Source organism: Scomber scombrus, chromosome 20, assembly GCF_963691925.1.
Source record: "Scomber scombrus chromosome 20, fScoSco1.1, whole genome shotgun sequence".
NCBI classification, from domain to species: Eukaryota; Metazoa; Chordata; class Actinopteri; order Scombriformes; family Scombridae; genus Scomber; species Scomber scombrus.
In genome coordinates, this window is record NC_084989.1 from 9137885 (window position 1) to 9152194 (window position 14310).

The following is a 14310-nucleotide window of genomic DNA, read 5'->3' on the forward strand; positions in this document are numbered from 1 at the left end:
GTGTGGAGGCTGAATAATCAAATTCATCTTGTCATTCAACTAACTGAAAAAAGAAAAAGAAAAAAGAGAAGAGAAAAGAAAATAATTTAAAAAAAGCTAGTGTAGTGCCCATTCAAAACTTGCCTGTTTATTGCTTGGCTTCTGGTCGCTAAAATCAAAGCAAATAAAAATGAATACAGGTGATGTGAAATGTGAATGAGTATATACACCAACAACATGATAGAAACTAACATTTTATCATATGCAGATGTTATAATACGATCTCTAACAGTAAATGAAGGTTCTTTTCTCACTTCATGTAGCCTACAATACATTTAAAAATAAAATGATGTGCATCCTAAAATAAAAATGGATCAATCATGTTGGGCTCTTAGGTCATTTCTATTTTCTTCACCTTCTGTTTGGATTTGAGTGGGTATGTTTGCGCCAAAGATTTGTGCTTTGTATGAAGTGGCATTTCACAATTGCCACAGTTTTTGAACATATATGACAGTGCATAAGTTACAGTGTAATGTAAGATATTAGTCAAAAGTTTGATTTAATAAAAGGCAGCGGCACACAGAAAGGTTTTTGGGCTTGATTTAAAAGAACTTGGAGTTGCAGCCAACCTTCAGTTTTCTGGGAGTTTCCACATATATGGAGCATGAAAACTCAACGTTGCTTCTCTATGTTTAGTTTTGACTCTGGGACATAAAGCTAACTTGTCCCAGACCATCTGAGAGGTCTGGATGATTAATAATGTAGCAGAAAAACATCTATTTGGCCTTAAACCATTCAGTACTTTATAAATCAACAGTAGTATTTTAAAATCAATACTTTCTCAAACAGGAAGACAGTTTATAGATTTGAGAACTGGAGTGATGTGATCCACTTCCTTGGTCTTATTGTGGACTCAAGCAGCAGCATTCTGACTCAGCTGCAGTTGACTGATTGATATTTTAGAGACACCTGCAAAGACACTGTCACAGTAGTCGAGTCTAGTGAAGATAAATATATGTACCTCTGAGGTGCAGATTTTGAAGGCATGATAATGAGAGGTCAAAGGTCAGACAATGTTCTGCACACCACTGAAACAAATCAACAGTTGAAATGTGTTCTTCCTATTGAGTTTTAAGCCCTCAAAGAGACACAAGAATTTTCTTTCCACACCTGTATTTGACATTTTATTTTTAGTGATAATAATGAAACTTGTGGCAGACTTAAACTGAAGGTATTCATTGTGTGAGGGTACACAATCATTACTATAACAGCTTACAAAGTATCTCTTGAATTTTACCACTAAATGTGAAATAAAACCCTCACAAAATCTCTTGGGACCCTGACATTTTTAGAAAATAGGTTATCACAATTTAACGAATAAATATGTTTTTCAATCAGGAGAAAATGTTTTCATCCCTAATAAAAATTAATTAAAATACTAATAAACGTATGATGAAATTGGAACGCACAATACATAAGCTGTTGGGGGGGGGGGGGAAGTATTTTTAGGATACAAAATTAGTTTCTTTTAGGTTTGTACAAGAAGTTGCTCTGAGTGTTTTTGATTATATATAACTAATAACTGGACTGCAACAGCTGTGTTTAATCAGCAAACATGTAATTGAAAATATTAATGACGGAAATTAAAAAAGCTGCAGGATGAGGGAGTTTTGAGCTTCTCTTCATTGAACTGTGAACAGTAAAATACACATTTTCTGTCCAGGTTTCAGTAAATTGTTTCTGACATAACTGACATAAAATAACATATTATACACATTTAAAATAAAGTGATGTTTATTATGAATTGCACCTAAGTGTAATCTGTCTTTAAACAACAAAACAACTCTCATTTGTTCTTCACTTGAGCATACAGCTCCTCTGGGCCGTCAGCAGTCTGTGTGAATCTGTTTGTTGGCTCGGACACTTTGACCTGTGCATACACAATATCCTGCTGCTCTCTGCTAGCCTGCACTGAGTCAGAGGACTGTCCAGGTCTCTGCTTGGAGAAGTTGATTTCTCCATAATGGATCCCTTCTTCTTCTGTTTTAGCTAGCTCTTCTTCATCTGTTTGACTCTGCAAATCAAAAAGTGACCAAAAAAAAAAACATTTGTTAGAAGCAGCAGGTGGAGTTTTAGCCTCTAAATGTCACCTCTTTCTCTCATTCAGCTCCCCTGTCATACAAGTGACTGTAAATATCAGAATAAACTGTTTTCACAACAGTGAAGCATTGTATGTGTTTCAAGAAATTGTCCACTCATGTGGGTTGCGAAGTCTCCCACCTTGCACCAAAGCAGTTTGGTAAGAGGATGTTTTGTTGAGGTTGTGGCATTTCTTCATATTTAACACAGTCATTTATCTTCCCCTCTCAGATGTGTGAAATGATCTGGATGAGCTCATTTTGTCAACGTCTTTAAAATATTCAGTATAACCAGTGCATAAATGCTGTACAGTACTGTTCAGTATTTTCCTACCTCATGTGTCGACTTAAACCACTTGAGAAACATAAGCGCGCTGCACAGAAAAACAAAAGAACACATCAATGAAAAATATAGATTGAAAGTGAACTATGATTGGTCAGACATGTGTATGGTCAGACATTTAAAGAAGAAGTAACAGACCACAGACTGTTTCTTACTGTCTGTGTGGGCTTGGCTGGAAATAAAGAGCCTGAGTCATGTTAGCTGCTATAGTTTGTGATACTCACCACACACTGACAACCAGGAAGATGAATATGATGATCCCAATGATTCCTCCAACAAACGCCCACTGTGATTTTCCTTGGGAAAAAATAAAAAACAATATAAGCATGATGACATTGTTGGCTTTGCTCACTTCCCACTTTTCATTAATTAAAGTAAATTGGATCAGTACAGTTCTGCATTTACCTTTAATAGTCAGATGGATCTCTGATGACAACTGATTACCAACATTATTTGAGGCCACACAGTAATAAACTCCTCCATCTGTCACATTGAAGCTGTAAAAGTCTCCTTCAGATACTTTCATGCGTCCATCTTTTTTGTTCTTGAACCAGGTGAAGTTGGCGGCAGGCTTGGCTCTGCTGGAGCAGGTCAGGTTCACCCAGCTACCTGGTGACACCAAATCGGATGGACTGATCATTGCTGAGGTGTCTTTAGGAGCATCTGAGGAAAATGTGACAGATTATTTTTATTCATTAAAAATCAGCTGATATCTCATGAATCATCATGTGCTGACAGGATCCAATAACAAACTCTGGTTGTCTTACATGAAACATTGAGAGTCACTTTTTCCTCTGTTGACTTAACATTTTGTCCTTCATTCACAGAGTAGATGGAAGAACAGGTGATGGTGTATCCGTCCTGCTTGTCAGACAGAGTGATGGTCTTCTGGATTTTAGTGGTAAAGGTTCGATCTGTGTTCTCCTCTATTTTGTTGTGAGCGTCTTGTTGGAGATTCCAGGTGAGTTTGGGAGGGGAGTGTGGACAGGGAGTGAAAGCTGAGCAGGTTATAGTGACAGACTCCTTCTCCTTCAGCTCACCTGAGATTTCAATTGTGGGGCTTGGAGGAGAATCTATGGTTTAAAATCAAACACAGACTTTATACTAAAGAATACAGTAAATGTTGCAGATGTAGTGTACAAGGTCTTTTTGAAGGCCAGCACTGACATTATTGCATTGCAACTGTGGTTTTACAGGTTTTTGAGTACTGTGAACATTCATTGAGACGTGACCATCAGAATCAGCAATTTAAGCAAACTAAGACTAATTCATTTAGATTGTGTCCATAAATGAATAGGAGGAAAATAACTTAACTGATATAAATATTCAGCTGTGAGTCAGGACATTCAAACCAGTGACTATCTGTTCACAGACTGGTTTCTCTCACATTTCACCACAGCTGAGTTTACTTTGTAATCTTCATCACATATTTAAAATCACAGTAAGGTTAGGACCATGGTGTTTGCTGTTCAGACCAAAGCTGCAACTGATTTCCTTTTTAATCTAAACAACAATATGACTTAAAAAACAAAACTCTCTTACCTTTGACTGTAATTTGAAGAGGATCACAAACAGCTGTTGCCTTGTATGGCTCCTTCTCAATTCTGAAGAAGTATGTGTCTGTATATGTTGTGGTTAAATTGGAAAATAGAGTGGTGCAGTTTTTCTCTTTCAGGTTTCCAGTCATTTTCATTGGATAGGGGTTAACAGCCTGACTACTTCTGAAAATTTCATTCTCTTTTTTATGATGATTTTTCATCCATATTCCAATTGTTTCTCTGCTGCCATCAAATTCTTCTGCAACTTTAGCACTAAAGTTACACGGGATTTGCAAACAAGATCCACTCAGTGCTTCCATCTTCAGTGGTGCAGTGATGAAGAGGTCTGATTTTTCAGAACAAGCAGCCAAAGCACCTGTGAGATCAGATCATCATTAACATAAAGTAGAAAAATGTCCATGATGAGATGGTTCATGATACAATAAATACACTTCAGCAGCTGTATGTTGCATGTTTTTCTGTCTTGTAACAATTTTAAAATAAAACATTTGACTTTGCAGTCAGGATGTGAACAGTTGTAAGAAGTAGCTGATCTTTCTGCTTTGTTTCAGACTGTAAAGGATTTGAGTAATGTCTCCAAATAAAAGTGAGTGAACAAACAGCTCACCTGGAAGAAAGAAGACACTCAGTAACATGTTGACTGTCAACATATTTGTAGACAGAGCTCCAATCTTGTCATCCTGAATTACAAACACAGTTACATTTCATTCTTTAAATATCATGTTATTGAGCTTCCAAAGCTAAAACAATACAGGATTTCTTCTTTTGTTCTTTTAATCATATTATGGAATTTTTGTGATTATACAACTTATTTTAAACCAAATTACCGACATATTCAAACCAGAGAAGTAAATCTGCACAATTGCACAATGCATTATAATATTTAATGTAAATTATACCATAGTAGTGTGATTATGCTGTCTGTTAATGGTAAAATGTTCAGTAAGTTAAGATAATATATAAAATATTTTCCACTTCAGTTTAGGAGGAATAACAAAATAATAAAAATTATCTGGGTAAAAGCTAAAAAGGTCTTACCCAAGTGATCCACATCAAAATCACAGCAGCACAAAATCCTTTGACTGGCGATTTCAAGTGGAAGTAGTTCGGTTTATAAAGCTGAGCTGTCGTGCAACAGACCAAATAACCAACTTCCCTCTTTAGCTTTCGCAATTCAAAACTAAGTCAACTTCCTGTGTTTGAAGACCTGCAAAAAAAGTCAATTTGGTTTTGTGGTAAAGCTGTTGTAGATCAGCTCACCTGAGTGATATAAATATTTGACAAATACAAATAATTCTTGCCCTTACTGCTCACATCTAGTATTTAACCCATTTTAACAGTTTGAATTCCTGCCAAGGCCAGGTTCCTCTGCATGTTCCAAGTCCTTTGCACATACCATTACCAGTTTACATCCCATTACCTTCTTTGGCACAACTTCACTGTTTCATCAGCCACGTACAAAGATCATTATTGAAACACCCCTATCACATTTAGGTATCACCATCAAACACTGTGAAAAACTAGAATGTCAAGACAAGAGGTTCCTTTTAAAGTACTTACAAAATGTTAACATAACATAACAATGCCTATTACACTTGGAAAATAACTATTATTTATTCATGTGTATGGTTGAGCAGGGCTGGGGGTGCAATGGATGATGGTCAGACTGGATGAGCTACCAAAGGAGCTGTTATATCCAAACGATAAAACCAAACAGTTGACCAACTGGTTGAAGCACAGATATCACAGATTCCCCGTGATGTTGCTGTGCCTCTAGTTGAGTCTGCCCTCATGCCTCTATCCTTCAGATAAAAAAGGAAGAGAGCTCAAAAGCCATAGAGCTATAGTTTGTAGGCATAATGTAAAACAAAGCAAACTTAGAGCCATCTTAAGTGAACTGAGTACAAGAGTGATACACAGATAAAGCACCCACCCAGTGCCCATCCACTGCCATTTTGTATGAAAGAAATATTGTATCTTCACACTCATTGGGCTCAAATTGAGGCCCACAAAGAGCCACCATGTAAAGGGCCCTGCACATTGGATTTAATCCATGGCAACTCTGAGCTTGTTGAGAAGAGGTGCCAGTGGACTGTTGGGGGGCATCCCTGTCCCAAGCTCTGCCAGGCACATGGTTTGATATATATGAAGCATAGTGATAGCTCTAGCAATAGACAAAAGTTTATTTCTATGACTTTTAACAAGGACAGGTTCAGGATAAAACCAGGGACTTGATGTATTTTTTTAAATTTCATGAGAAGCATAACTGTCAGTAGTATGAGTAAAACTTGTGTAGCTTTGAGTTTTAGTATTGAAAAATTGATGCTTTCCAATGTTAGAGTGTTACAAATCATCAGGGGAATTCTGTGTTATATAGTGTTTGAAATAAATGCTGATAAGGTAGCAGTCACTGATCTAGAACAAGAACACCAGAGTTTGAGTTTGAATTTATTTACATTCATGCTCACAGGTGGCAACTATATGAAAGCAGAATTTACAATAATAACAGGAGATATATCGATGCAAATACAAACTGTATACATTTAAAATACACAAAAAACAGGTATACAACACAGACAATGACTTCACAGATATGAAGCCATTTGGATGTTGAAATACTTTAGCTATCTTTTCAGTTCTGTGTTGTACAGCCTGACAGCTGTAGGCAGGGTTGCTGCTTTCACCATGTTTGTTCTGAATGGAGTGTGTGTAAAATTGCCAGCAGCCTGTTTGTATCATCTGCTTTTGTCTGAGGGAGCCAGTCATGGAGTGGGTGTTGTGCGTGTATCATATATTTAATCAGTTGATTGGCTGCCTGCTCCTTCCTGCTCTGAAGCAATGGGAGTTGCAGTGGTGGGGACATCGCTATACTTCAGACATGGCCTAACCACAGCAGTATAGTTTGTAACAAGGTCCTCGCAGGAAAGGCTGTGTCTGGCTAAAACATTCAGAAATTGACGCCATTTGAAGGCTTTCCTCATGACCTGTTATACGTGAGTATCCCTAATGAAATAAGAATCCAGGTGAAAACCTGGGTACTTGGTGGTGGTCACAACCGGAACTTCCTTATAGTGGAGAAACAAAGGAGCTGGCTGTGGTAGGTTTATCGAGAAGTAGATTCTCAGTTCCACTGATTCTTTTCCATTGAGCAGCATATTATTTAATTCAGCCCATTTGTCCAGCTGCTGTGCTTCCATCATCATTGACATGTCACTATGGAGAGTGGTTAGGGGAATAGCCCGAAACAGTCCTAAGTCATTAGCATAACCAATGTCCAATGTGTGGACATTTCAGGTGGACCTGTAGGATGAAGACGTATGATGAGACCACGCCTCCTTGGGGTACTCCTGTGACATCTGAATAAGGACTGTAAGTGCCACTCGCCTTAACTCGTTGCCTTCTTCCAGTCATATAGCTGAAAACATTGGACATTAGCTGAGTTTCAGCTAGCTGGGTTAGCTGGGTTTCAGTCAAGACAAAGATTTTTAAGCCTGTCTGATTTGCTTCATAACTAGTCAAGATTATAATAAGCAGCTCACAGGATACGTAAGTTGACCACAGGTTCTTAATAGTCAAATATGACATTTAACAGTGATGATGAGTTAAGAAGATGAAAAGAGAAAAACTATTCCTTGCATACATTTGTACACCATCTCCTTCATCACATCTGAATGAGTTATATCTAGTAGTAACAGTTACACGTTCATTAGGAACTTTGGCACTGAGTCAGTTTCTGCAAGAATAAAAGTATCTGGTGTTGTTTCACTTAATAATAATATTTACAAAGTCAATTTTTGGAAGCAAACTCTTTATATACAAGTGCAGAGCCATAAACTTCCTCTTTGATGGTCAACAGTGTCACCTAGTGGTGATTAATGATATAAACAGAGAGAAAACACACCGTGAGGTCCAGCTGACGAAAGAAATCGACTCAAGTGTCCTTCAGTCTTTATATCTCGACATCAGGTTCTGTCTTTCTCATTCTTCTTCTGTTTCATCTTTCTTGCTCAGTTCTTAATCCCTTACATTCACTTCTTCTCTGATTTCCTAAGTTCTGATTTCCTAAGTCCTGTCTCTTCTTACAGTCTCTCACTACCTCTCACTCTGCTCTCTTCTCCATCTCTTCTTTCGGCCCAGTCTGCAGCATTGTTTTTACTATAATTGGTGTTTAAGAATCTTTTGCCTTTCCTTTTCATTTCCTGTCAGAGGACCAATCCATTTGAACTATTGAACCTAGTTTGAAACACAGGAGTAACATTCATTACTGACTTTATTGCTGTTAAACTTCCCCTCCAGATGCATCAGCAGCTCACTAACAAGAAACCTATTCAATCCAGTCTAGACCTTATGAATGCAGATTGAATAGTTCAAAACACCATTGTGTATTGTACATTTCAGTATTTTCTGACCTGTCTTAACTTTAACCTCCTTCAAACAAAGCACTGAAGATCTGAAGTTCTGCAAACTCTAACAACTGATGAAGCCTTTTGTTTCTATGAGAATGTAGAAGTCCAGTTACTCATGACTCAACACTTTTGAATTATACCATCAACTGGATGACAGAGATCTTCACAGCATTAAGTGACCTGCTTGTACTGTTCAGTATCTAATCTGATATTGAAGAACTCTGTTGATCTATGTGGATTTTATTAATGACTGATAGACATATGAAGGAGTGAAAGATGGTCACTTTGTGACACATTTGTATTTCATATCTGGTCATATGAACATATATGTTTAGTATAGTATTGCAAAAGATCTGGATAAAAAGAAACATATTCTATAAATATAAATATCCCAGTCGGGGTATTCAAAATGATTCAAAATTGGTTTCTGTAACATCAGCCTACCACTGATATGGTTGAAGAAATAAAGTTCTCCTTATCAAACAAGCCCACCACTACGCAATGAGGAAAACATCTAATTGGTGTTTTTCAATCTAAATGAGGCAAGTTGTGTATTTTGGTAGGATTTGAAAGAAATAAGTATCAACTTCCCTCTTCAGCTAAACCTCTCTTGTTAGTTCACCTTTTTTGCTCAATAGGCTTCTAGATATCATGTGACCTCAGAAACTAAAACATTGCACACAAACACTTTAAATGCAGCGTCCTATGAGGAAAGAAGTCAGATGTTGTGATAACTTTAGTCTTCAAATGATGAATTCATTCTAAGAAACAAACTGTATGCTTAATCTTCTTTATTATTTATATGTATAAAATATATTACATGAATCATAATAGTTACACAATTGATCAGCTGAAAAGATCATGTTTATTTGCACTGTAAATATCACATTAACACATCTGTCATCTGAGGGTTCGGGTTAGGATAGAATAAGTGATAAAAAAAAATAAAAAAATGTTTTTCTGCTTAACCATGCATTAAATCCAAACAATCGGAAAGTTTATATTTTAACAGTTTTTAATTTAATTTAATTATTAATGTATTATTTACATGGTCTAATTATCTTTTTGATATATTGAAATAACATTGTTGCCATGAATAAGTCCAACATTACTAAATAAGATGTTTTTCATGCTGACTTTAGAAAAAGAATGAAGAAATGTACAACAGAAACAGAAACAAAAATACCTCAACATGCTGATGAAGTCTTGGGTCATCCTGTTCATCTTTCAACACTTATACAAAGTAACAACATTAAATATTTACCTGGAGGAAGCAGTTATCTGCCTTCTTGTAAATGGCACACTAACACATGTAAATAAGGAATAAGCAAATAATATAGAATAGACAATAATGGATATCATGTAATTCCACTGATAGTGAACATGTTGTCGTCCTTTCCTTGTGGCTCATGATGACAACTCAAACACCCTGCAGCCATTTTCTGCTGAGTCCTGTGGAAATGAAACAGCACACAGACAGTGGGGTGTTAGTGATTCGTAGTGAATTTACTGCTGCTGAGAGTTTTATTCACTGTACAGCTCAAGGTGACTTTTCAAAATTGTTGTCATGTCAAGTAATTTCTGTATCAAAAAGAAATGAAATGTGGGACTCTCAGTGAGCGTGCAGAGAGTATAAAAAGTAAATAAAAATAATGTGCAGAACATATTAGTTCATTTCTAGCACAAAGTGTTTACAGAGCTTACAGTCTGTAGTATGTTAGCATGATAACATCTGTGAGTTAGTGTAATGGTTCAGTAAAACAACCCTTGTATTCAGAAGTAGGACAGGATAAGATATAAACAATGATTACTGAGTAGATCAGACAGCAACATACTGTAGCTGTGGGTGAGTCGATTGGGAACATTTCATGGTGGATTTTAAAAATTGAAACAGATTATTTTTTTATTACCTTCACTGGTTTGGTGGAGTGTCTTGTTCTAATCCACCTGGGGGAAAAGGAGGAAGACAAGTGATTTGTGTTCCTGCTGTGATAATAATGATCTATCTCAAACATCCAAACCACATTTAAAATCACACCAATTTGTCTGTAGTTGCAAATTATAACAAAGTTTGACTCACCACTCAAAGATGACCACTGTACTGACAAGCATTACAATTCCCACAGCCTTCACTATAATGTAGACATCAGCCAATTTCCCATGACCTGTAACACAACACATGGTCACGATCCACTGAACCAACAGTGTGACACATTATTAATCTTTGTAGAAAAAAATTCTCTTGGCTCTCCTAACACAAGATCAGAAGCAGCAGTTAATATTATGCTGCCTTGAAATATTTTCCTTCATTCACAGAACATCTGACAGAACAGGTGATGTTGTGCACCCACTTCTGGAGTCCCATATCAGACTGGATTCAGTACAGTTCTGCATTTACCTTTAATAGTCAGATGGATCTCTGATGACGACTGAGAACCAACATCATTTGTGGCCACACAGTAATAAACTTCTAGTAAATCTGTCACATTGAAGCTGTAGAAGTCTCCTTCAGATACTTTCATGAGTCCATCTTTGTTGATCTTGAACCAGGTGAGGTTGGCGGCAGGCTTGGCTCTGCTGGAGCAGGTCAGGTTCACCCAGCTACCTGGTGACACCAAACCTGATGGACTGATCATTGCTGAGGTGTCTTTAGGAGCATCTGAGGAAAATGTGACAGATTATTTTTAATCATTAAAAATCAGCTGATATCTCATGAATCATCATGTGCTGACAGGATCCAATAACAAACTCTGGTTGTCTTACATGAAACATTGAGAGTCACTTTTTCCTCTGTTGACTTAACATTTTGTCCTTCATTCACAGAGTAGATGGAAGAACAGGTGATGGTGTATCCGTCCTGCTTGTCAGACAGAGTGATGGTCTTCTGGATTTTAGTGGTAAAGGTTCGATCTGTGTTCTCCTCTATTTTGTTGTGAGCGTCTTGTTGGAGATTCCAGGTGAGTTTAGGAGGGGAGTGTGGACAGGGAGTGAAAGCTGAGCAGGTTATAGTGACAGACTCCTTCTCCTTCAGCTCACCTGATATTTCAATTGTGGGGCTCGGAGGAGAATCTGTGGTTTAAAATCAAACACAGACTTTATACTAAAGAACATGGAGGAATGAAATTAACTTAATACACGACTGAGTTTCTTTTTCAAGCAAAAACAGTGGATGACAATTTTGTAACTATTACTTTATATTTGTACAGACAATATTATTAAAGATGTTTTGGTAATCATTTAGAATACAGTCCACAATGTACAGTGTATTTACTCCATAATTATAGTATAATCTTTTGTGCTAATGTTGTGCCAGTGCAATATCTACCTATAGATATATAGGTACAGATTAAACATTTTATTTCAAAATGACCTTATTACCAACATATTATCAACAAACAAACTGCATTCCTTCATAATTTTGGGGTACTTAGAATAATCACAGGGTATATAACAATTTACAATTTTTATTTAGCATACACTTTTTTATCCAAAGCCATATACCATATATATATATATGTACATATATACATATATATATATATATGTTTGTTTGTTGATATATATATATTATACGTACTGTACTGGTGCACCATTAGAAACAAAAGATTACATCGTTTGTTTGTCATTTCAAATGAATAAGTATGCAGTAAGTATGAATATTCCACTGTGAGTCAGGACAATAACACCAATAACTCTGTTCACAGGCTGGTTTCTCTCACACAGCTGAGTTTACTTTGTAATCTTCATCACATATCTAATATCACAGTAAGGTTATGGCCATGGTGTTTGCTGTTCAGAGGAAAGCTGCAACTGATTTCCTTTTTATTTTCATCTACGATATGACTGGGGGAAAAAAACTATCTTACCTGTGACTGTTATTTGAAGAGGATAACAAATGGCTGTTTTCCTGAATTGTTCATTCTCAACTCTGAAGAAGTATCTGTTTGTATATGTTGTGGTTAAATTGTAAAATAGAGTGGTGCAGTTTTTCTCATTCAGGTTTCCAGTAATTTTCATTGGATAGGGGTTAACAACCTGACTACTGTTGAAAATCACGTCTTTTGGATAGGTTTTAAATTTGTGATCCCTTTTCATCCACACTCCGAAGGTTGTTCTGCTGCCATTAAATGCTTCTGCTACTTTAGCACTAAAGTTACACGGGATTTGCAAACAAGATCCACTCAGTGCTTCCATGTTCCGCGGTGCAGTGATGAAGAGGGCTGAATCATCAGGACAAGCAGCCAAAGCACCTGTGAGATCAGATCATCATTAACATAAAGTAGAAAAATGTCCATGATGAGATGGTTCATGATACAATAAATACACTTAAGCAGCTGTATGTTGCATGTTTTTTCTGTCTTGTAACAATTTTAAAATAAAACATTTGACTTTGCAGTCAGGATGTGAACAGTTGTAAGAAGTAGCTGATCTTTCTTCTTTGTTTCAGACTGTAAATGATTTGAGTAATGTCTCCAAATAAAAGTGAGTGAACAAACACCTCACCTGGAAGAAAGAAGACACTCAGTAACATGTTGACTGTCAACATATTTGTAGACAGAGCTGCCATCAATCTCATCATCTGGATTTACAAACACAACAATGCAGGAATATTTTTTAATTTCATCATGTTATGGAGTTTTTATTTATTTAATTAAAGTCAGTTCCTCTTTTAAAATTAATATCTTTAATCCAGGGATTTAAACCTGCACCCCTACACTATGATATATATTTTTTACTGCAAATTCTAAATCATACCAAAAGTAATGAGATTATGGTATCTGTTAATGGTAAAATGTTGCAGTAATTAAAACAATAAAAGAAGATATATCAAATATTTCACTCTTAAGTTCAGGAGGACTAACTAAATGATTAAAAACTCTGGTTTAAAAAGCTGAGGTCTTACCCACATCAGAAACACAGCAGCAGTAAAATCCTTTGACTGTTGATCTCATGTGGAAAATCCAGTCTATTAAGCTGAGCTGTTATGCAACAGACCAACTAACCAACTTCCCTTTTTAGCTTTTTCAGTTTAAAACTCAAGTAACCTTCCGTGTACATGCTCAAACACAAATGGTAAAATATAAATGACATTCAAATGTAATCATTCCAAATTTATTCAAATTTCAATTCGTCCTATACATTGGTTTATGACAAAATACCTGCAGAACTCATCCAGCCTCAGCTGTAGGCTACTTAGTGCTGATTGTTAAAATAAACACAAAAAGTCAGTATTGGTCTACAATACTACAATCATCAATTAATTTAATGTTGAGTTAATCAAATACAATCATTGACATTCAATGAAATTAAATTAGAGAACTAGAAAAGTTTTTTTGATCTTTTATTTGATGTCCACATTTATTATTAGAGCAGAGTGCGTCTGTGAGAACCACACCCAACTTTTTTTTTTCTTTCCTGTTACTGGTGATTCTGAGACTCTGGTGATTCATTATAAATGTAGTACTGTAACACAGAAGGAGGTAATTGATATCATTTTTCCCACTGATCCATTTTAATATGTATGGGTTTTCATTGCATTGCAATTAATGAACACTTTTGAATGTGTAAAAATATAATATGTTTTAACATTCACTTTTGCAGAGTTAGACATAAACATTTCAAATTTAAACATAATCCTGCTTCTGGTGTATTTTAGACTTGTTTACCATTTAGAGCTTTGGGACTTTTATCTGTGTGTATCTGACATTTAAATAACAAATCAGACAACAACAGTTATGTGAGGTCAGCACACATTTATGAACAAGTTGATAATTGACCGGAAAAAACCCTGCAAGATGAGGAAGTTCTGAGCTTCGTTTCTTTGAATTGTTGAGTGTGAAAATGACATTTTTCTCTCCAGGCTCCAGTGTCTCTTTCTACATTAA

General features: G+C 36.2%; 1 pseudogene; it reads right to left on the minus strand.

The window, feature by feature from the left end:
* Positions 1–1825: 1825 nt before the first annotated feature.
* Positions 1826–13001, minus strand: LOC134002630 (B-cell receptor CD22-like; annotated as a pseudogene).
* Positions 13002–14310: the final 1309 nt, after the last annotated feature.